The following is a 24,627-nucleotide window of genomic DNA, read 5'->3' on the forward strand; positions in this document are numbered from 1 at the left end:
TCCCAGGGTTGTGAATCATTCCTGTGAACATTGGTTTAACTTTATTATGCACCATCACAACCTATCAGTTTGTAATAACACAAGTTTTATAGATTCTATATATCAGACACCGTTGAATATAAAAACGTAATGATTTGAGCACATGTGAATTAATTTTTTCTAATAGGTTAAAAATGCACTGGGCTAAGCAAAAAGTAGGCCAGATTTTTATAGGAGAGTATGCATTTTAATGAACTAGCATTGCCTATTATTCAGAAGCAAGTGATAGTGCACACTTTCAACTAACCTAATGAAGTTGCTTATACTAGTGGTCGGCAAACTCATTAGTCAGCAAAACCAAATATCAACAGTACAACGATTGAAATTTCTTTTGAGAGCCAAATTTTTTAAACCTAAACTTCCTCTAATACCACTTCTTCAAAATAGACTTGGCCAGGCCATGGTATTTTGTGGAAGAGCCACACTCAAGGGGCTAAAGAGCCACATGTGGTTCGTGAGCCGCAGTTTGCTGACCACAGGCTTATACCTACTGCATTTAGTATTATTGATCCACTATAATGATAATTTCTTTGTAGCAACCATTAAAATAATTGCTTCATACCCCTCTAGAAGTCCGGGAATGGATAGCAAGCCCAATTCTGATTTGAAAAGCATAATATGGTTGCCCGCCTCCAAATCTGCCTGGCCTTCAGCCTGCCAAACTACCTCAAGGCCAGGATTGCTAGCAGAACTCTCTACCTGCAAACAGATAAACTGGGCAAGTTGTTGACACATTGAGTGACCCCATAGGATTTCACCTCTATATCTCAGTTTCCTTAACTAAAAAATAGACATGATAATCCCCACCCTGTATTGTAAGGGGTCCTTAATAAGGAGAAAGTTAAATTGATAGGGAAAATAAGAAATTCTTGGGGGACTAGCAATCTGAATCTGTGCCAGTAGCCTAATGTACTTTCTCGATAGCCTATACTTAAGTCACTGCCCCTTTCTCCACAATCTGGTCTGGAGGGACCTGTTTTCCTGATTGCCCCCGATTTGCAAGGGGGCCATAAACAAAGCATGTAACAGCTTAGCTAGAGGGAAAGTCACTGACACCACCCAGACCAAGCATTTTGATGCAATCTAACTTCTCCATTCTAACTGACTCAGGAGGGGCTGTGGAAGCCCATCACAAAAGCCTGGTAGTTAGGAAACAGAAAACAAAGAAACTGAAGGGTATAAAGAGAAAGCTTCCTTCATATTGACTTCTTTAGGATTTGGAGAACTAACCCCTTGAGTCACTGTACTAGTACATGTGAACATCTGAAAATAAATGGGTGATATGATAGAGAATGACTGGACCTCCAAGTAGTACTTTTGTTATTTTTCGGTCACCTGGTAAATTCTGTAACAAAATAATGGGTAACCACACAGGAATTTTTGTTGGGCACTTGATTATGTATTCAATTTTGTAATTTTCTGCCTACATCATCTCATTTCCATCCTCAAAATGACCATGGGGTAAATAGCATTATTAGACTATTGTATATGAGCCATGTTTTACAGAGGAATAAATTAATCCTTAAAGTAGTACACTACCTTGCCTGAGGTTCACACAGCGAGCCAACAGTGCAGCTCTAGGACCAGAATTCAATTCTCAGCTCAAAGGTCACCTTCTCAGAAAGCCTTCATGACCCCTCTAATCTCGGGTAGCTGGCACTCTGCACAAGTCATTCTCTATCATATCACCCATCATTCCATTTTATTTTCTTCATAGAACTCATCATCATCTAAAACTCATGCATGTATGCTTAACCCATGGACACAGACAATAGAGTGGTGAAGGCCTGGGGGGAGGGGGCCCGTCAATGGGAAAAACAAACAAACATAAACAAAGGGGACATCTGTAATACTTTGAACAATAAAGATAAAATTTAAAAAATGAAACTCATATTCATTTGTTTTCTTCTTTGTCTCTCTTCCCCCAGTGGAATGTAAGCTCAATGAACTAGGGAACTTGCCTGTCTTATGTAGCAATGTGAACAGTGCCTGGCCCCAAACAGGGTGAAATATTTGTTCAATGAATTGATACTTGCCTGGACATGAAGTTGCATGGTAGCCTGGAAAATTCTAGTTAACTGCAAAGCATTGTCATCATTACCGGAGCCTGGTTTGTTAATTACAGTAGCTGGGCCTTGGAAAACCCAGAGAATGTTTTAATTACTGAAAAGGGGTTGAATATCCTATTTCAGTAGAATTTTTCAGTCAAGGGCAAGAGGGCTCTGAAGAGAAGTGGTGAAAATAAATATTTGATTATAATTCAATTTTACCACAGAAGGCCTTCTATTTTGTAAGAAACATGATTATGGGACAAATCATAACCTCTCTGAACCTCAGAAATTGTTTAATTAGGGGAAAAATACCTGCCCTGCCGAAGTTCACAGAATCAATGGGAAGATCAAATGAGATAATGCATATGAAAGTGCTTTGTAAAATATTAAGTCCTGTGATACAAGGGTAAAATGGTATTATGAAGTTAATTTGATCTACTTACATTTCCATTTCAAATGGCTAACATACAATTTATTTCCTGGAAAGGTTTTCCATAATAATGTAATTATGGAAACTTTCCAAATGGCATTGGCTTGTTACATCAAACTTAAAAACTTCAATCTTTGCAAAAAGTTACTTAATTGTGGTGGTTTTGTGTAGGGAACCTGAAAGGACTGAGGGATGGATAATCTAGGTAGAAGGCAGACTTTTCATTGTACACTGTTTTGTACAGACTTTTGTTTTATTAGCCATTTAGAAAATATCTTAAAGGCAACAAATGAAACAAAGAAGGAATACAATTACTTATGAGTATGATCATAGTTATCTACACCAAGATGCTCTCGACTTAAGGGAGGTACCAATTCCTACTCTGTGTTCTTGTCTGATTGCATGTTCCATACTCATTGTTGCCTTAGTGGTTATAGCAGACATTTTGTACAGCAGTTGCTTAGCTCAGAACTTTCCCTTCTCTGAAAAGGACCTTAGATATAAAGTAGAAAATCCTCTCTCCTTTCCAAAGTTGGATGTTTTAAGAATAAATGTTAAAATTGGCCTGGCCAGTGTGACTCAGTGGTTTAGTGTCTATCTATGAACTAGGAGTTCACAGTTTCATTCTCAGTCAGAACACATGCCCTGATTATGGGCTCCATCCCCAGTGTGGGGTGTGCAGAAGGCAGCCAATTGATGATTCTCTCTTATCATTGATGTTCCTCTCTCTCTCTTCTCCCTTCCTCTCCCTTTCTCTCTGAAATCAATGAAAAAATATATTTTTTTAAATGTGAAAATTGAGGACTGTTCTAGAAGAAAGATTTATGAAATGTACCTTACATTTCTCTCCAGCTACCTTGGTTCCTGGCTTCCTTGAGTTGGTTCTTCAATAATTTCAAGAAACATTCTAGTGACATTTCCATAAACATACCACTTCACTGCCCATTATGTAAGGTAGCTTCAGGTAAATGAGAGTGAGACCCGGTATATTTTTTTTAAATTTCCCAGGCGATCGCAATGTTAAAATTAAATACAAAATGAAGACCAGATGTGAGAATTCCCTGAGCATACAAAACCATCTAAGTCACAAAAGCAAAACTAAACCTATCTTATTTCATAAACATAAGTGAAACTTCACTTGGGTTATTTCTTATAGTGCCTCTGACAATTACTAAAGAAATGTAAGTCATCTTCCTATAAATTGTATGAGATAATCACTTTTAACCAATCCCCTGCTGTCTGAAAGCCTCCACTGTAATATCAAATCTTTGTAAAGAATAAATAGCTTCCTTCCTCATTTTCACTTTATAAGCCATCTTATAATTTCATGCCCCCGATCTACAGATCATTGTGAATTTGAAAGCTCCCAATTCACGAACTGTTCTTCTATGCACAATAAACTCTTATTAAACATTATTTATTGATCTGGTGGTTTTAATTTAGCTATTTCTGTATGTTTTTTAAAAATTAATGGTTGTATTTTGTAAAATATATTTTTATTGATTTCAGAGAGGAAGGGGAAGGGAATGGAGCCTGCAACCCAGGCATGTGCCATGACCAGGAATCGAACCATAATCTCATGGTTCATAGGTCGACACTCAACCACTGAGCCACGCCAACCGGGCTATTTCTGGATTTTTGATACTAATATCAGCCAAGGCTGTGAGCAGCTATCCTTCTCTAATGCTAGGCAAACTTTAATGTGCAGATGACTCACCTGAAGATCATAGTAAATTGTACATTCTGATTCAGGGTTCAATGGTAGGGTCCAAGATGCTTCATTTCCAATAATTTCCCAGAATATGTCAATGTCACTGGTCTAGGGGTGACACTTGAGTAGCAAAGCTGTGTGTGGCTTCTGTTGCCTGAAACCAAAAGGACCTTAATATAGCATATTTTCTCAGGTTGCAGCTTCATCCTCTAAGGCCTTCCCACTTTTATAGCTATTCAGATCCTACCCATATTCAAGGGCCTTGCTGAATCATTACAACCGCCTCTTTCCTTGGTGATGGCCCACGGCTCAAACAGCCTCCATTGCATAATATGACATGCAGTTGTCTTGGATATAGTCCACTTACAAATATTGGCCCATATACAGTTATTTCCTGTGTAAATCTCATCTCTCCTCCAAGGAGTGTGTGTTTGTGTTCCTTGAGATTTACACACACACACACACACACACTCATGTACATATATATGTCTATATTACATATAATATGGTATATATTTTCAACCCACCATGACTTGCATTTCAATAGTGGGAACTTGGCAGGTATTTAATTAATACATGTTGAATTGAAAGCGTATGAAAAAAGAAAGAGTAACTGTCACCATTACTTGGCCAAAAAATAAAGAAATAAATAAAAAAATACAAGAGACCATAATCAGAATGGAAAAATTACCTAACATGGTGTGCAGCCCTGGGCCCCAGAGGATAGATACATTTACACAGTGAGGACAATGGTTCATTGCCTAGGAAATAAAGTTGGATCTGGCCAGATGTATGTTCAGGTCACATGTGCAGAGTCCCAATGCTTCACATAGCCCAAAGGCCTTTTTTTTTTTAATCCTCACCCAAGGATATGTTTTTTATTTCCTCTAAAGAGAGAGGAGGAGAGAGGGAGAAAAAAAAGAGAGAAGGAGAGAGTGGGGAAGAGAGAGAGAAAGAGAGAATCATTGATGTGAAAAAGTATCGATTTGTTTGCCTCCCATATATGCCCTGCAATCTGGGTATGTGCCCTTATGATGCAAGATTGAACCCATAACCCTTCAGTGCGTGGGATGAAACTCTAACCAACAGAGCCACACCAGCCAGGGCTAGTCCAGATGTCTTTTGACAGAGGCAATGAACCAGCCAGTCTACTACATTCAGTTGTTTGCTTCAAACCAAAGGATATGTAGGATGAGAAGAAGGGAAATATCACAAAGAGCTAGAGCTGAAAGCTACCTCAAGATCAATTTTTAATATTTTATTATAATTTTTCTATTTTTAAAAAATAATTTTCTATTTTTTTCTATTATAGTTTACATTCACTATTATTTTGTATTAGTTTCAGCTGTTCAATATAGTGATTAAACAATCATATACTTTACAAAGTGCTCCCCCTAATATTTCCAGTACCCATCTGGTGCCATACATAGTTATCACAGTACTAGAGACCAGGTGCACAAAATTTGTGCAAAGGTAGGGTCCCTAGGCTGGTTGGTGATCAGGGCCGATTGGGGCCTTCTGGCTGCTGACCAGGGCCTCTCTTCCCTGACTGCCAGCTGCCTGACGCCAGCTGGGGCCTTCCTTCATTCTGCACACCCCCCTGGTGGTCAGCGCACATCATAGCAAGCAATAGAACTCTTGGTCTCTCTGTTGGAGTCCTGCAGGGACACTTTACATATTAGCCTTTTTATACAGAGAGATTTTTTACAGTATTTCCTATGCTGTACTTTACATCTCCATAACTATTCCGTAACTATCTATTTAAATTCTTAATCCCTTCACTTGTCACCCAGTCCCCTAACCCACCTCCTCTCTGCCAACTCTCAGTCTATTCAGAAGTCATCTTTTATCCAAACTTCTTATTTCAAGGATGAAGAAGCTGCGACTTGGAAATCCCCATGGTTAGAGATGAACAAATCTTGACAGAGAACTCAGCTCTCCAATTTGCAGGACAATGCTGTTCCTGGGCATTTGTCAATCTGATAAGAATTCTTAATCTAGATAGAAACCCCCAAGCTCAGAGTCCCTCCTTTGTTAGGGCTGGGAAAGGCTCACATCTGTGAAAGAGCCACAAAATGGCAGAGGTAGCCAGGTCTTGGGTGTGAGAGCAGAGTCCAGCACAAATAAATGTGGTCAACTGCTTACTGCCCTCCTTCCCTTGACTCCAGTTCTCTTTGGACTCAATGGAGTGCCATGACGTGAACAGGATTCAATTTCTCGCAACTCCTTTGCTAAGCTCTCTTTAGATATGAGTAGATTACAGATTTTCTCAATGATGACAAGTTAGATAAATGAAAAATAAAATGAGCCAATTCCTCTTGAACGGTGAGACCCTCGTTCCAGGGTTCCTCAAGTCTCTTCACAGCATAAAGTGGGTGCTAACTAAAATGGATCTGGAAGCCTGAGGCTTCCTCAGAACTCAAAGCAGTCTCAGAACTATCAATAGTTCCACTTCCTTGTGGAGCAGGTAAAGGAAGCCCTTCCAGAAAGTCTTTCTGTTGTTAACAGAGGGGGAACACACACAACTTTCCAACTATGGATTCATTTCTGCCTGTGGGGTAGAAGTAATGCCTGATGATTAAGAGGTGGCCATTTTGTATTCTGTTTTCACAAGACAAAATAAAAGAGAAAGACTCACAGAGAAATAAAATTTTGATTTTTCAAATAGCCATGAGTCAAATGATGAGGCCAACAGACTTTGTCTGCCTACCCTTTAATCTGTCTCTCATTTTTAAGGCATGTTGTTGTGTTTTGCCTTTAACCCACAATAAATAGTACCGATGCTTATCGACACAACAGTGATTTTTGTGGAAAAACAAGAGTCATTGGGGTAAGCTAGCTTGATAGGAGTGGCAGCTGATTCAATTTCTCTAAAATTGGCAGTGGTTCTCTTTCTTTTAAACTGACAGGGAAAAAGATTCTGAATGAGTTAGTGTAAACAGTTTTGCTATAGTGTCGCATCACTTGAAAAAGATAGCACTCAGGTTTAAAACCCAGGGGAATCTTTTACTCTGTCGTTATATATGTTTGTTTGTTTTTAATTGATTTTTTTGAGAGAGAGAGAGGAAGGGAAAGAAAGAAACATTGATGTGAGAGAGAAACAGAGACCAGTTGCCTCCTATATGTGCCCCAACCATGTATTGAACCCACAACCTAGATATGTGCCCTAACAATTGAGCCCACAACCTTTTGGTGTACAGGATGATGCTTCAACCAATGAAGCCACCTGGCCGGGGCATACTCTGTCTTTGTAAAACAAAACAGAAGCAAACAAAATCCCTTGCTGTCCTCTGCAATGGTTATTTATGCAGTAAACACACCATTGCCACAGTAGGGCTCTTTAGAGAATACTTAAACTCACTGGGTCATCTCCGTTTTGAAGCCACCTTGATTTAGTACTGCATAGGGATGTAATTAGATTAATTTGAAACCCTAGTCTTAGGGGAGAAAATTAGGGCAGGATGTATTCCAAGAAGGGATTGCAGGCAGCTTCAGCTACAGTATGACACGGAAAAGAATCTAAAAATAAAAGTGGAGAGAAGGCTGTACTTTGCACTCAGTAGCTCACAGCCTGCCTTGTCAGTCTAATGTTTCTGCTGGCAAACTCGAGTAATTCTCTACCTTCAGATCGGAAAGTGCTTTGTAAAAAGCCTAATGCTAAGTTTCCACAGCTGAGAGAGGTTGTAAACTTGGTGCTACGTATGGGCCATGGGGTTTAAATCTTTTTTTCTGGCCTCCAGTGTCACCTATGCTCACACTCCTAACTCAAGTTTGGAATGTGTAAATGGAAGGAGAAAATCATTTCCGCTGGAAAGGTCACCTTCACAAATAAGCAAAACTCAAAATGTGTGGGCATAGTAACAGTATAGTGATTAAGAATTCAGATTCTGTAATCCAGTAGACCTGAGCTCACATCCCCTGGCTGCTGTGTGCTGCTTGGAGTTGGCTTCCGGTTCAGTTCATGTCTAAGCCCCATGGAAAGCAGGGGCTGGGATGTAAGTAAAAACTGCAAGAGCCTTTTTTGCTGAAAACACTAACGTGACTGGCACAGTGCCTGCAGGTCCTACATCAGCAGGTGGGAGTCAGCAGCAGAGAAGCAGGTCACTGCAATTCAGTGGCCTCACCTGTGCTTGCAGTTCTGGTGGCTGAGGACATTCCAATTGGAGGTCTTGACAGCTCTCTCCATTCTTTAAGGGCAGGGGCTGTCTAATTACCTTTTGTAGCCTTGGAGGTGCCTTACTACAGGTCTGGCTCATGGTGGACAGGGCCTAGCATGCAAGGCAGAGAGCCAGGATACCCCAGGAAAGAGATGTGGGCTATGTTACCTATGTTTGCCAGACAACTGAGGGGTGTGGGGCAGAGTGATGGAGGTAGGGGGTAATACTCTGGAAGGTCAAAACAGAATAAACCTGGAGATTAAAATGCAGTGGCATGCCCTGGCTGGTGAGGCTCAGTTGGTTGAACATCTTCCCGTGGACTGATTGAGAGGTGGCCTGTTGGATTCCCAGTAGGGGGTGTGCACAAGGCATCCAATCAATGTTTCTTTCTCCATCTCCCTTCCTTGAAATGTATGGACATAGTAACAGTATAGTGATTTTATCTTTCTCTCTCTCTTTCTTTCTCTCATATCAGTAAAAACATATCTTTTTAAAATGTAATGGCACAATGCCACTGGCTACTTACTTATGCATAAACTCATGACACCAATAAACTGGATCTGGATTTAATGCTCATGGGACAAAGTTCAATGTGTTACATGGAACATGAGGGAAAGACATGGGCCTTGCTGCGAGCCACCATCACTTTGGAGTATGTTTTCCTATCTGCCCCACTCTTCCCTCCCCACGCCTTTTCTTCAAGCCTGTGGAAGGCATTTCTGTCTGCACTGCTTCCTGGCAATGGGGAGAAGAGCGTGGTGACTGGCCTGCGGATGTCTCCCTGATCTGGAGTCTCTGGACTCCTCTGAGGAGGATAATTGTTTTTCAAAGGGCAGGCGCTGAAGCAATCTTGGCATGCCAGGATAGAATCAGCAAGCACAGCCATTAAGGATGGGACTGTGCAGGAAAAGCAGGATTTCTTTAATGGTTTTGTGCACCTGCTAGCAACTGCTTATTCACCTGCTCATTGGTGTGTTGGCTGGATTTTTTTTTTAAATGAGACTTTCACTAGGTGCTTTTGGCAAACGATGTACATAAGCTGTTTATTCTCTGCCTCCCGTGGACCCTCAGACTCTCCTCAAATTATCCAGGCCTTTGCTGTTTCCTTCCTTATTTCTTGCCACCTGGTGCCCTATCACACCAATTTTTTACTGAAATGGTTTTTATCTGCTAAATTGTGCCTGGCAGACTCACCTCTCCCAGCACAGCCATGCCCTAATCTAGAGACAGTGCCATGACCATTTGGGCAATAGACTGTAGGGCCACAGCCCTGGGCTTGAGGACCCTGCATAGCCACTACACACATGCAGCTTGCGTACTGCAGGGCATGCTGGGACAGCCTTTAGCATTCACAGCCCTGCGCAGTGGGCCCCTCATCTATATCTCCCACATCCCACATGCAAACACCGTAGTGTAGGGGTTAGAACACAGATTCTTGCGTCTGACTTTTGACTCAAAATTCTAATTCTGTCCCTCATTACCTCTGAGACCTTGGGCTAGTAACTTAACTTCCCTCAGCCAAAGTTTCCCTTGTCACCAGCATGGGAGAAGATAATAGTGTCTAGCACCTCAACTGTTGTGGGGATTAAATTAGATAATGCATGTAAAGCACTTGGCATGGCAGCTGGCAAACAAGAAGTGCTCTACAAATGTTAACTCTCATTTTAAAATGCACAAAAGTGTTTTTAGATCTTTCGGGATTTCATTTCTGTTGCTTCAACTCTGGGCTTCCCCATTTGGTTTTCTTGGCATAGGTTCCTGGCAGATAGGGCATTTCAGACAGAGGTTTGAGAGAAGTGAGACAAAGCTACAAGAGCCTACTTTGAGGCCTAAAATAAAATTTAAAAAAGAAAAAGCTTGAGGCAGAACATTGGGGGATTAGGCTGCTTACAAGCTGGGAAATGATGGTCTCCGGGCTCTGCCAGCATCTCCTGGAGTCTGAGTGCTCTGCTCTGCCTAAGGCCTCCCCTGGCTGTTCAAGCATCTGCTTACCCTGTATTTGTTTGTCTAACTGCCAGATCCTGGGGCACTCGGTGCTTATGTTCATCTTGAAGCTGTTTTAGTATTTACTAGCTTAAAAAAATTGCAGGAATTTAAATATGGAAACCAACAGTAAAACAAGGGTAATGATCCAAAATAAGGCATGCAAAATCAGGAAGTATCAAACTTGTAACTGCGTGCCCAAACAAATATTTAGAAGTTAAGGTAGCAATAGAAAAGTCTACAGAATGAGTCAATTAACTTCGCCATGGGCAGCAAATTGTAATTTTTGACACATCTCTAGCATAGTTTTATGAGCAATATCAATGCAATGCTTTTAAATGCAAAGTTTTATGGAGAATGGGTAAATGTAGAACTACTTCCTTTCATGGGAGTGAACCAGAGGTTCTATTGGGTCATTGTTTCTTGAAGAAAAAAAATTAAGAATGGATGTTACACCTTGGCCAGTGTGGCTCAGTTGGTTGGACATTGGCCCATTCACCAAAGGGTGGTTGGTTTGATTCCTGGTCAGGGCACATGCTAGGGTTTTGGGCTCAATCCCCAGTGAGGGGGCGTATGAAGACAACAATCTAACCAACTGAGCTACCCAGCCAGAGTAAAAAAAGCAATGTTTTCAACATTCCTAGTCCAAACCTCTGTATTTTATAGGCAAAGAAATGCAGTAAAGACAGGGACAGTGATTTGCTCAAGGTCACAGAGCTGGTGCACAACAGGGCCCGGACTAGGATCCAGGTGCTCTAACTCCTCCCCAATCATCCCAAAATGGGAGATGTGATAGCTCACCTGCCCATACTCCTGCTTAGATCAGATCCAAACATAGCGTGATTTAATGGTTTGGATGAGCTTTAGAGAGTACTGAGCACACTGCAGTGTGGAAATGAATTCTATGGTATTTTGATCAAGTTGCCACTTTTGTTTTTCCACTACGGATTTGCCTCTGGAAACCTCTCAAGGAGTTAATACTCTCTACAGTTGTAACTTGTGTATGCATAAACAGGCAGTACAATTCAACAAAGAAGTGAAATATGTGATTAAGAGATATCTTGAAATCAATTGGGTATTGTCTTAGCTTAGCATAAAGAAGGGTGGTTTTTTTTTGTTGGAGAAAGAGGCTTGTTTTCCTTAAGTCTTCTGATGCTTTATTAATTACGATAAGGATGAATAAAAATATTTTCCTCATAGGAATGTCACAGTCTTAGAAAATTCCAGCTTACTCAACACTTAATGATTTTAAGAATAGTACATACAATATTGAGATTCATTATTTTCTTCTCCTCATAACCTTAATATAAAGTCCAAGCCCAGTAATGACTATGTCACTGTGGTATTGCTAGAGTATTATTCTAGAAAAATCTCACAAACAAGATGCCTTGTGAAAGAAAGGAAAAAAATAGAGGGTAGCCCTTAGAATATCAGACATGTTTACTAAGCCAAGCATGAGAGAGCAGTGGTTCTCAAACTTTATTCTGGGCTAAAACACAGATTTCTGGGTCCCTCTCCCAGAGATTCTGGTCTAACAAGATTCTAGGTGATGTCGATGACACTACACTGTGAGAATCCCTAGTGTAGGTAATTTTTTAAGTAGTTCCCCTTTACAGAGTCCCTAGAGAATCATACACTGTCTTTCCTTATGTATAAAACACAGACATTTGGACTGGGTATTCTTTAAAACATATTGCTTTTTTGAAGTTCCTAGGTGGCCTGACGTTAAGATTTAAAGTGTTAGTCAAAACTGAGCACTCTTTCTCATAAATGAAACTAATGCACACACATGGCCAGGAGCCAAAAGAATGAGATCCCAGGGTGCAGTGAGCCCAGGCTCTTGATCTAGACCACAAACTCAAGCAGTGAGTTGCAAGCAGGGACCACACTTTGAGAACAACTGTATAGGAGTTTTCAGGCAGACCCTAGCCCAGCAAGGGACATGGCTAAGGAAACAGATGGTTATAAAACAGTGTGATAAGGTGATGCATAGAGTATATAAGCTTTAGGTATGGAGGATACTATAAAGATAGCATAAAAAATAGCTACTGTTTTGAGTGTTTTTTATATATCACAGAATATGCCCTCTAAACCATGTTAAGTATTGTGTATGGAAAAACTCATTTGATCTTCACAGTAATCCTTAGCTAGGGTAGGCACTATTATCACCATTTTAAAGATGAAGAAACTGAGGCTTAGAGAGGTTAAGTAACATATTCAAGGTCATAGAGCTAGAAAGGAACAGAGGTAGGTTTAGAATTCAATTCCAGTCCCGTGCTCTTAGTGGCCACATTCTCAAAAGAAGAGTATGATCAACTATTTGCATTAGAAGAGGGGTAGGAGGAGAAAGAGAAGAAGCAAATGAAGAGAGGGGAGGGAGAAGAAAGGAAGAAGGGAAGGAGGGGTGATTAGGGAAGGGTTTCTAAAGATGACATCAGAGCTAGGTATTGATGAAAAATGAAATATAGGAAACATTATATTTAATACATTATACAGAACTAGAGGCCCAGTGCATGAAATTCGTACACCCAGCCTGCACCCTCTCCAATCTGGGACCCCTTGGGGGATGTCTGACTGTAGACAACCCTCTCACAATCCGGGACAGCTGGCTCCCAACTATTTACCTAGTTGCCTGCCTGATCACCCCCTAACTGCTCCCCTATCAGCCTGATTGATGCCTAACTGTTCTCCTTCTTGCCTGATTACTCCCAACTGCCCTCCCCTGAAGACCAGGTCATGCCCAACTGTCCTCCCCTACAGGGGCCTGGTGTCCCCCCCCCCCTAACTGCCCTCCCTGATGAACTGATCACCCACAACTGTCCACCCCTGCCAGCCGTCATGTGGTGGCCATCTTGTGCCCACAAGGAGCGGCCCACATGTGTGAGGGCATGATGGTCAATTTGCATATTGCCTCTTTATTATATAGGACTAGAGGCCCAGTGCAAGAAATTTAAGCATAGGGAGGGGGGTGTCCCTCAGCCCAGCCTGCAACGTCTCTAATCTGGGACCCCTTGAGGGATGTCCGACTGTCCGTTTGGGCCTGATCCTACTGGGCCTAAACGGGCAGTTGGACATCCCTTTCACAATCCAGTACTGCTGGCTCCCAACTGCTTGCCTGCCTGCCTTCCTGATTGCTCCTAACTGCTTCTGTCTACCAGCCTGATCACCCCCTAACCACTCCCCTGCCAGCTTGACTGATGCCTAACTGCTCCCCTGCCAGCCTGATTGCCCCTAACTGCTCTCCCCTGCAGGCCTGTTCACTTCCAACTGCTCTCCTTTGCTGGCCTGGTCACCCCTAACTGCTCTCCCCTGCAGGCTTGATCACCCCCAACTGCCCTCCTTTGCAGGTCTGGTCTCTCCAAACTGCCCTCCCCTACTGGCCCTCTTGTGGTGGCCATCTTGGGTCCACAAAGGGACAGCCATCTTGTGTGTTGGAATGATGGTCAATCTGCATATTACTCTTTTATTAGATAGGATAGAGGCCTGGTACATGGGTGGGGGCCAGTTGGTTTGCCCTGAAGGGTGTCCCGGATCAGTTTAGGGGTTCCCTTGGAGCATGGGGTGGCCTGTATCAGGGGTCTGTGGTGGTTTGCAAGCCGGTCACACCCCCTAGTGACTCAAGCAGAGGCCTTGGTATCTGGGATTTATCTTCTATAATTTAAACTTTGTAGCCTTGAGTAGAGGCCAGGGCCAGCCAGAGCGGGGGGGAAGCTTGGCTTCCTCCATTGCCTGGGAAACCCAAGCTTACTGTTCACTCCATGGCCACAGCCATCTTGGTTGGGTTAATTTTTATACTAGCTCCTAATTAGCTGGTGGGTGTAGCTTGTGGGCCTAATGGAGGTTTGGTCAATTTGCATGTTTCTCTTTTTTTTTTAATATATATTTTATTTATTTTTCACAGAGAGGAAGAGAGAGGGATAGACAGTTAGAAACATCAATGAGAGAGAATCATCAATCAGCTGCCTCTTGCACACCCCTTACTGGGGATGTGCCCGCAACCAAGGTACATGCCCTTGACCTGAATCGAACCCAGGACCCTTCAGTCTGCAGGCCGATGCTCTATCCACTGAGCCAAACTGGTTTTGGCTGCATGTTTCTCTTTTATTGGTGTAGATGTTAGAGAGGAGAGGGTACATTCTAGATATGGGCTGTGATCACTGGGAAAATACTCTGTTTGGAGTTAGCAGGTAGAGAAGGGTGCAATAATAAGGAAGAATAACCAAAGACATATATAATATATATAGTATATATATATATTGAAGATGAAGGGAAAGGGTGAATCATTGATCAGCTGCCTCCTACACACTCCACACTGGGGGGGACAGAGCTTGCAACCTGGGCATGTACCCTGACTGGGAATTCAACTATGACCTCCTGGTTCATAGGTCAACCACTGAGTTATGCTGGCCGGGCCTAAACAAAGACATTTTTAAAGGGTCAGTACAGCCTGGCAAGACAAATGGTTCCTTGGTGCCAAAGAGAATAGCACCAAAGTACCTGTGGCTGGGTAAGGTATTAGTGAGATTGAATCTCTGGAGTCAAACCCACTAAATAAATTTGCATCTCTGCCACTTACAATGGGGCCTTGGCCAATTTCCCCAACCCCTTTGGCTGTTCATTCTTCATATGTAATCAGGTCCTTGTCACAATACCTTCTTCAGAGAACTGTGGCAATGCTTCAGTGAGGCAATACATATAAAATCTCTGAAGTGCCTGGCATACCACAATTGCTTAATACATTGTAGTTGTAACTTTATAAAGCAACTAGTGGCCTGATGCATGAAATTTGTTCATGTCCCTTAGCCTGGCCTCCATCCTCTCCAATCTTGGATCCCTCCCACAATCCATAACCACTGGCTCCTAAGCACTCACATGCCTGCCTGCCTGATGCCCCCAACTGCTCACCTGCCAGCCCAATGGCCCTAACTCACATGTGTCAAACACAAGGCCCGCGGGCCAAATCCAGCCCGTCAGGCCTTGCAATGTGGCTCGCACCGCGCTGTCATCACTGCACTCCGCTGTCAGTTTATGACATTGTCAGTTTATGACTGTTCAGTAAACCATTCGGCCCGCAATTTAGGCTGGATTTTAGATTTTGGCCCCTTCTCTGATTGAGTTCGACACCCCTACCCTAACTGCTCTCCCTTCTTCATCTGATCTATCTGCTCTCCACTCCCGACCTGATGTCCCTAACTGCCTATTTGCATTCCCCTCCTGGCCTAAACTTCCTAACTGCCTATGTACTCTCCCTTCCTCTCCATGCCTTCAAACCCCAGAGCATGAGTACTGAGAGCTTTCTGCCGAGGCCCTGCCCTGATCCTGATGCCCTCCTCCATGCTGGGCAGTGCCTCTGGCCTGTGCAGGCTTCCACCAGGGGTGGAGTGGGGGGAGCACTGCAGCCCATTCTGATGTGACCTTCTATGCCCACCAGCTCCTGTACACAGGTACCTTTGACCAGTCGTGATTGGAACACTGTTAGGACCAATTAGCATATTACCAATAACATATACAATATATACATTGTTCCTAACTTACCATAGGCCCAGCATCATTCTAATGCAGTGGTTTGCAAAGTGTGGTTCCCTACCTAGAGCTGTGGCATCAGAATCTTATGGGAACTTGTTAGAAATGCAGTCTTGTGCCCCAGCCCAGACCTACTGAGTCAGAAACTCAAGGGCTTGGAGTCATCACTATTTCAGCAATCCCACCCCCAGCCCCAGCAGGTAACTGTGATGCACACAAAAGTTTGAGAACCACTTTTCTAAGCATTTCACATGAATTGGTTTCATGTATTATATTCCTCATATCAACCCAAATGAGTTAGGTACTATCATCTCTATTTTATAGAAGAAGAAACGGAGGCATAGAAAGTTAGAGTAACTGTTTGATGTCATATAGCTAAGAATTTGAAACCCAATTTTTTTTTATTAAATTATTATCTGTGTACATATACCATTGACCCTTCCCCATCCTATACATGCCTTCCCTCCCCAGAGTTTTGTGTCCATTGGTTGTACTTATATGCATGTATACAAGTCCTTTGGTTGATCTCTTATCTTCCCCAGACCTCCCTACCCTCCCTGCTGTAATTTAACAGTCTGCTTGTTGCTTTACTGTCTCTATTTCTATCTTTTGGTTCATCAGTTTATAGTGTTCTTTATTATCCATAAATGAGTGAGGTCATGTGGTGTTTCTCTTTCATTGACTGGCTTATTTCACTCAGCATGATGTTTTCCAAATCCATCCAAGTTGCTGCAAATGATGAGAATTACTTCTTTTTTATGGTAGCATAATATTCCATTGTGTAGATGTACCATAGTTTTTTGATCCAATCATCTGCTGATTCTTCACTGATACTGCCCCTAGAGCAATGGAAGCTAAAGAGAAAATAAACAAATGGGACTTCATCAAAATAAAAAGCTTTTTTAGAGCAAAAGAAACCATGAACAAAACAACAAGAAAGCCCACTGTATGGGAAAACATATTTGCAAATGTTATCACTGATAAAGGTTTAATCTCCAACATCTACAGACAGCTTATACAACTAAAAAAAGGAAGATAAATGACCCAATTAAAAAATGGGCAATGGACCTAAATAGAATCTTTTCAAAAGAAGACAGAAGGAAGGCCAAAAGGCACATGAAAACATGCTCAAAGTCACTAATTATCCGAGAGATGCAAATCCAAACAACAATGCAGTACCATCTCACACCTGTCAGAATTGCTAACATCAACAAATCAAGAAATGACAAGTGTTGGCGAGGTTGCGGAGAAAAAGGAACCCTTGTGCACTGCTGGTGGGAATGCAGACTGGTGCAGTGCAACCACTATGGAGAACAGTATGGAGCTTCCTCAAAAAACTGAAAATGGAACTCCTATTTGACCCAGTAATCCCACTCCTTGGAATATATCCCAAGAAACTAGAAACACCAAACAGAAAGGATATATGCACTCCTATGTTCATAGCAGCACAATTTACAAGAGCTAGGATTTGAAACCCATTTGATGGCTTCTTTTTAGGACTGGCTAATAAGTCATTAAAAAACACAGAGTAAGGAATTTGAGGCAGGCCCAGGATTCTGAAAAATCTTGACCCCTACTGAAAGCTAGTTCCTCCAGAAAAAAATTATAGCAAATACTTTGCTAACTTTGACTCCTAAATATTTAGATGGCAATCATGCCAGGTCTCTATACAAAGGGACAAGGGGCAACCTAATGATCTTCAGAAAGTGGATATTTCCTCAAAGTATCTTGTTAATTATGACCTTCGTGGAGATAAATTTAAAATATAGACATGTGTAGGAAGATATACTGTCATAGGAGAAAACAGAACTACAAAGGAAGGTGGGGATTATGGTTATAAGAAAAGAGTTTTCAAAGAGTCACATTATATTCTAAAATTTATTTATACCTTAAATATTTCAAAATATTCTACAGTTGCCTCATGACAGAGTTTTAGAGAGAAATGTTGTAGTCATTAGTTCTTATAACAAATAATTATTTTATTATGGTGAAATTCATGTAACATCAAATTAATCATTTTGAAGTGAATAATTCAGTGGCATTTAGTACTTTAGACATTTCATGTTTTTATTGGCCTTTGTATATCCTTTTTGGAGAAATGTTTATTCAAGTCCTATGCCCATATTTTAATAGGATTGTCTTTTGTGTTTTTAATAATTACTTACATATTCTGAATATTAGACTCTTATTAAATATATGATGTGCAAATAGTTCTTATCCTATAGGTTGTCTTTTAAGCATAAAAACTTTCATTCTTGCCAAAACCGATTTGGCTCAGTGGATAAAGTGTTGGTCTGTGGACTGAAAGATCCCAGGTTCGATTCTGGTCAAGGGCATGTGCATTGGTTATGGGCACATCCCTGGTAGGGAGTGTGCAGGAAGCAGCTGGTAGATGTTTCTCTCTCATTGATGTTTCTAGCTCTCTATCCTTCTCCCTTCCTCTTTGTAAAAAAATCAATAAAATATATTTTTTAAAAACTTTTATTCTTCTCCTTTTCAATTATCTTATATGACTACATTCATCATCACAGCGCAGTTGTGAGAAAAAGTGATATGCATCACTGCTACATGTAATCTCTAGGAGCTAGTGTTCTATTTGACTCAGGTAATCCCAAGTAAATTTCCAGCCATTGGTAACACTAGATCATGGCTTCTCTGTCAACTTCAGCCCTGGAATGAGGATGACATGGAAGAGTACAGCAATTGACCTTAGATGAACATGTGCCATAAGCAAAAAATAAACTTTGGTTTTTTAAGTCATAAAGGTTTGGAGTTTCGTTGTTGGTACTGAGTATAACAGTCTTTTTTTGACTAATTCAAAGGGTCAAAATAAGTCATTAACTGACTTGTCATGGGTATGGAAGTTATTACAATGCATAATGCTCCATACAAATGAAAGCCTGGGGAAGGAAAAAAGAGGATTATATCCCAACTGGGTAACCTGACTTTGCACTCTCTCTTCCCCTGGGTTTCTATACAATAATTGGTGGTATTTAAGAAAACCTAAATTTGATCGTGCTATTATTTTGCTCAAAATCCTTTTGTGACTTCTCATTGCTCTAAAATCATTAATAAGGTTCCAAACCTTTAGCATAACCAATAAAGCTGTTCATGATGTCACCATTGCCAACCTCTTAAGCATAATCTCATGTTGTTATGCTATTTCTTGAATTATTTTTAGTAAATACAAATTTTTTTCTTAAAAAAAAACTCACCCTTTCCATCCAAAATTCCAATCCCATCTCCCCACCCCCATTGTTTTTACCTCAGGACCTTTTTGTTTGTGGTTTCCTTTCTTTGAGATGTTCTTCACCACTACTCTCATCAACTCTCCATCTACCTCTCTACTGAGTCAACTTCAACTCATCGTATAGGTGTATGGATATTAGTCAGGTCAAGTTTGTAAGCTTTCTAAATCTCTGTTTTCTGGCTAATGAAAAGGAAATAGGATTCCACCAAGTCTCCTATCTACCTACTACAGTACTTCTGTGAGGATCAAATGAGATGAGGAACAGGAAAACACTTCAGAGACATTTGGGTTAAAGTATAAATGTTTGCACCTAGCTATAAAGCAAGTTGTGTTCCTGGGCTGAAGAAAACTGCAAGGAGGCTAGTTGCTAGGGATAGGAAGCCCAGTGTTGCTATGTGACATAATTACCCTGTGTGGCCACAGCCACTGTTTCCAGGCTGGGCTGGGCTGTGGGCCGCATTTTATGCCATGGCAGCATGTGCTGCAATTTGGTGAAGTATGGCTCTAGGGTGGAGATGGGGTCTGTGTACCACTTGGGGGAAGCCTAGTATTGCTTTGTGGGCACCAGGTCCGAGGTGCCATTTCTCTATGCACCTCACGGTAGCTCCTGGATTGAGCGTCTGTCCCCTTATGGTCAGTGCGTGTCATAGCTACCAGTCAGACAGGTAGAGGGACACTTAGCATGTTAGCCTTTATATATATACTAGAGGCCTGGTGCACGAAATTCATGCATGGGGTGGGGGGAGGGGTGTCCTTCAGCCCAGCCTGCACCCTTTCCAATCTGAGACCCCTCTCATAATCCAGGACTGCTGACTCCCAACTGTGCGTCTGCCTGCCTTCCTGATTGCCCATAACTGCTTCTGCCTGCGAGCCTGATCACCCCCTAATCACTCTCATGCCAGCCTGATTGATGTCTAACTGCTCCCCTGCCAGCCTGTTTGCCCCCAACTTCCCTCCTCTGCTGGCCTGGCCACCTCTAACTGCCCTCCCCTGCAAGGTTGATCACTTCCATCTGCCCTCCCTTGCAGGCCTGGTGCCTCCCAATTGTCCTCCCCTGCTGGCCACCTTGTGGTGGCCATCTTGTGTCCACATAGGGGCAGGATCTTTGATCACATGGCTACAGCCATATTGTGTGTTGGAGTCATTGTCAATGTGCATATTACTCTTTTATTACATAGGATAGAGGTCTGGTGCACAGGTGGGGGCCAGCTGATTTACCCTGGATCAGAGTGGGGGTTCCCTTGGAGTGTGGGGCGGCCTGAGCGAGGGGCCTGTGGTGGTTTTTAGGCCAGCCAATCCCCCTTGCAACCCAAGCAGAGGCCCTGGTATCTGGAATTTATTTACCTTCTACAATTGAAACTTTGTAGCCTTGAGAGGAGGCTTAGGCCAGCTAGGGCAGGTGGAAAGCTTGGCTTCCTCTGTTGCCTGGGAAACCCAAGCCTCCATCCTACTCTCTGTGGCTGTAGCCATCTTAGTTGGGTTGATTTGGATACTTGCTCTGATTGGCTGCTGGGTATGGCTGGTGGGTGTTGTGGAGTGATGGTTAATTTGCATATTGCTTTTTTATTAGGTAGGACTAGTGACCCAGTGGATGAAATTCATGCACATTAAAAGGGAATTAGAGGAAATATTTTAATTTTGCTATTTCCCCTTTTTCTATAATAGAAGTGTCAAAGATGAAAGAAAATTAGTAAAATGTATATAAAAATCTTCCTCCTGTCAGAGTCAGGGGTGCACCATGGGAACCATAGTCAAGTCCCCACCCACCCACGGGTGCCTTGAAATTGCACAAGACCCAGACCCAGCCTCCCCCACCTCCATCAAGCTTCGACAGGTGAGGAATGTGGCCTGAGGTCCCCCGGCCCAGACCTGAGCAGGGGGCATGCCTTGAGGTCCCCATCAAGCCCTGCCAGGTGGGGGGGGTGTAGCCTCAGGTGTTATGGCCCAGCACTGGGGTGAGGGGATGGAGGTGAAGCCTGAGGTCCCCTATCAAGCTCTGCTTGGCATGGGGGCTTGGCCTGAGGTCTCTGTCAAGCTCCACTGGGCGGGGAGATGGCCTGAAGTCTCCTGTCAAGCCCTGCTGGATTGGGGGCACAGCCTAAGGTCCCTCAGCCTGGTGCCAGGGTGGAGGGCGTGGCCTGAGGCCCCCCATCAAGCCCTTTGCAAAGCAATTGGGGCCGGCGCCAGCAGCGGGTGCAAGTGGCAGCTGCTGCCCTGATTGCTCCTCAGGAGCAGAGGGAGGTAGAGAAGCCTTCAGGGGCAATCAGGGCCTCCAGGTGCTGACAGTGCCAACTGATTGGGACTGGTGCTGGCTACGGGTGCAGGTGAGGCCAGCGCTGGCAGTGGGTGTGGGTGGGGCCGTCGCCAGCTGCAGGTGTGAGCAGGGGCTGCTGGTCCAGAACACCCCTCAGAAGTGGAGAAGTCACTGCCACTCACACCCACTGACAGTGCTGAGTGATTGGAGCTGGCATAGGGCACCAGCAGCTGGTGCAAGTTGATGCTCCGGCACTGGCAGTGGGTGCTAGTGGGGGCTGGTGCTGACAGAGATGCGAGTACCAGGAAGGACTGCAGTGCATGAGAGCAAAGAATTTTCAGTAACTACCAGAGGCTTTCCCCAATGACAGTGACTGGCACCCCCGCTCACCTGCTCCACCATCCCACCTTGGCCAATGCTGGCCATGTTCTGTGCTCTGCCTCCTGCTGCCAAAGCCCACCATGTTCTGCACACACCCGCTGGTGGTCAGTGCATGTCATAGCAACTGGTTGTTCTGCAGTTTTATCTATTTGCATATTAGGGTTTTATATAAAGAGATATTATAATGCATCTTATTATTTATGTATTGCCCCAATAGAATATAAACTTCCTGATGGCATAAACCTTCATTCTATTATTCAATACTAGAGGCCTGGTGCACGAAATTTGTGCACGGGGGGGGGGGGGAGGGGGGAGGGGGGGCGTGGAGGTGTCCTTCAGCCCAGCCTGGACATCCCTCTCATAATCCAGGACTGCTGGCTCCCAACTGATCACCTGCCTGCCTGCCTGCCTGCCTGATTGCCCATAACTGCTTCTGCCCTGCCAGCCTAATTGATGTCTAACTGTCCCCCTGCCAGCCTGTTTGCCACCAACTTCCTCCTCTGCCAGCCTGGTCACCCCTAACTGCCCTCTCCTGCTGGCTTGATCGATCCCAACTGCCCTCCTCTGCAGGCCTGGTGCCTCCCAACTGCCCTCCCCTGCAGGCCTGGTGCCTTCCAACTGCCCTCCCCTGCTGGCTATCTTGTTGTGGCCATCTTGTGTCCACATGGGGGCAGGGTCTTTGACCACATGGGGACAGCTATCTTGTGTGTTGGAGTAATGGTCAATCTGTATATTATTCTTTTATTAGATAGGATAGAGGCCTGGTGCATGGGAAGGGGCCAGCTGGTTTGCCCTGAAGGGTGTCCTGGATCAGGGTGGGGGTTCCCTTGGGGTGTGGGACAGCCTGAGCAAGGGGCCTGTGGTGGTTTGCAGGCCAGCCACACCCCCTGGTGACCCAAGCAGAGGCCCTGGTATCTGTAATTTATCTTCTACAATTGAAACTTTGTAGCCTTAAGTGGAGGCCTGGGCTGGCCAGGGTGTGTGGAAAGCTTGGCTTCCTCTATTACCTGGGAAACTCAAGCCTCTCTTCTGCTTTTTCTGTGGCCTCAGCCATCTTGGCTGGGTTAATTTGCATACTCGCTCTGATTAGCTTGTGGGTGTAGCTTGTGGGTATAGCGGAGTTATGGTTAATTTGCATATTACTCTTTTATTATATAGGATTACACTTGTAGTGCCTTGAACAGTGTGTAGCACATGGTAAGAAGAAGAATTACATTCATCTTTTAGCCTTATGTCTTTTGCAAATGAGTTAGAAACCAAGGTAGAACCAGGGCTCCATATTCAATCATAGAGATGACATTATGCTAGCTTTACTACCTTTCATGAATCAATCTTGTAGACCAGAATCAGAATTTACCTTTGGTTCTAAGAATTTTTGAATTTATGAAAAGTGTGCATCTTTCTGAGTATTTGGACTTTGAGTTTTCTGATATTGAAAGGTTATATTTTTTTAACATGCCATTTGTAAGAAATAGAGCAGAGTTGCCTTATTCATCTGGGGCAGCTCAAGCAAGCCTTAATACCCTGAGCCTTTTATGAATATGGCTGTGACTACATATCAAGGATAGGATACAGTCTACCAAATAGTCCTTATGTGTGCTTTTAACAGCAAATACATGATTCTAGTTTCATTTATTTTTGGGTTTATTACTATTTCATTTACATCTTATATATACTGAGTGGCCAGATTATTATGATCCTGAATGCATAATAATCTGGCCACCAGTGTATATACTATATAATAAAAGGCTAATATGCAAATTGTCCCCTTGACAAGGAGTTCGACCAACACCCATGTCTCCGCCCCCTGGCCAGGCTGGCCAGATCCCACCCATGCACAAATTCATGTACCAGGCCTCAAAGATAAGAATAATCTGGGGCCGAAACTGGTTTGGCTCAATGGATAGAGCGTCAGCTTGGGGACTGAAAGGTCCTGGGTTCGATTCCGGTCAAGGGCATGTACCTTGGTTGCGGGCATAACCCCAGTAGGGGGTGTGCAAGAGGCAGCTGATTGATGACTCTCTCTCATCGATGTTTCTAACTCTCTATCTCTCCCCCTTCTTTCTGTACAAAATCAATAAAAATATATATATTAAAAAAGAATAATCTGGACACTCAGTATAATAAAACACAAATAAGATGTAGGAAGTGTTCTGAATTTTTTCTCCATATAACAATGAATTAGCTAAAACATTCACCTTGCTTACATAATTGCCCATCTAGACTGTACTGTTTTTATTCCACATTCCCAAGCATTTATTGAACAGACTAGCAGTTAATTCTCTTCTAGGTGAGACATACAAAGTAGTATAAAATATGGTCCTTATCTTCAGCTGGTTCACCATTTAGCAAAGGAAATCAGGTGCAACTTTCTAAGTAAATACTTTCATAGCTTCTATCCACATAAGACCTGTAGCCATCAATATATATAGACAAACCTACTGTTACACTTAGTCCAGTAATATGAGTGATGGTTACATATGTATAGTTTAATGATGTTAAGTCTCTTTAAGGAAACAGATTTAAAAAATCTATTTAGAGACTCCTGCATAAAACAGGCAATAAAGCAGCATGAACCTGGATGGATATGTACACTTCCCAGTTCTCCACAGTGACTTACAACCACTGATGATAGCATGGTACGAGGAATCTGTGAAGTGTGAGCCACTCATCTTTGTCAATCTCATAGGTGTTACTATACACTCTAGTCCCACTCCCCCATCAATTATTTTCCAGACTATGGTTATTTGTCTGTATGCTCACCAAGTACAAGTAAAAAGGGGCCAAAGAACCCCATTATATTCCTATTTATAGTGAGGGTTGGTAATCTCAAGTCAATTCACCAAGT

This window comes from Pipistrellus hanaki (assembly GCF_964339955.1).
Source record: "Pipistrellus hanaki genome assembly, chromosome: X".
NCBI lineage: Eukaryota > Metazoa > Chordata > Mammalia > Chiroptera > Vespertilionidae > Pipistrellus > Pipistrellus hanaki.